Here is a 736-nt window from a genome sequence, read left to right as displayed (position 1 = left end):
TAAAAACAAATTATTATTTTAAATTAATAAAAAAATATAGTATTATCGTTTTTAATGTTAAGAAAATTTATTATATACAAATATTTCATTTCTTATTCTAAATACTATTATTCAAGATTGCTTTTATATTGATGTTATTTAATTTGTTTTTAATCAATATGTGTATTGTATTTTGCATAAATAATAACATTTTTCAATTTTAAAATATATAGATAAATTTTCATTATTTTTTATTTAAAAAAATTATTAATATATTACAATTATTAATATTATTTTAACATAGCTATATTAAAACATAATTCTATCTAATATTTCTAAATTATTTTAAAAAATCTGAAGTTTTAACATTTTCTTTTTGCCATTTTTGTTAGGAATATATTAATAAATTATGATAGATCATTGATCATCCAAACTTTAATTAGATAACTTTAAAATTTTTTTAGATAATTTAAAATTCGTTTGAATAAGTTTGAAAAATTCGTTTTAATAATATATCGGATAATCGATAAACCAATTTGTTAATATATTATGAAACAATTTTTGAAAATAAGTATTATATAAAAGAATATTTATTTAGAAAAATGCATTATATTACAATAAATAAATGAATTATTATTTTATTATTATTATTATATGTCTATTACTTTTTTATTATTTTTTTCATTATTTGTTATGAAAAATTTTTAGAATTGTACATTACTTTTGTAAACAATAGAATTGGAAAAGTTTCAATTAC

The sequence above is a fragment of the Apis dorsata genome, unplaced genomic scaffold (genome assembly GCF_000469605.1).
Source record: "Apis dorsata unplaced genomic scaffold, Apis dorsata 1.3 scaffold_972, whole genome shotgun sequence".
Lineage (NCBI taxonomy): Eukaryota > Metazoa > Arthropoda > Insecta > Hymenoptera > Apidae > Apis > Apis dorsata.
This window is presented reverse-complemented; position numbering follows the sequence as displayed.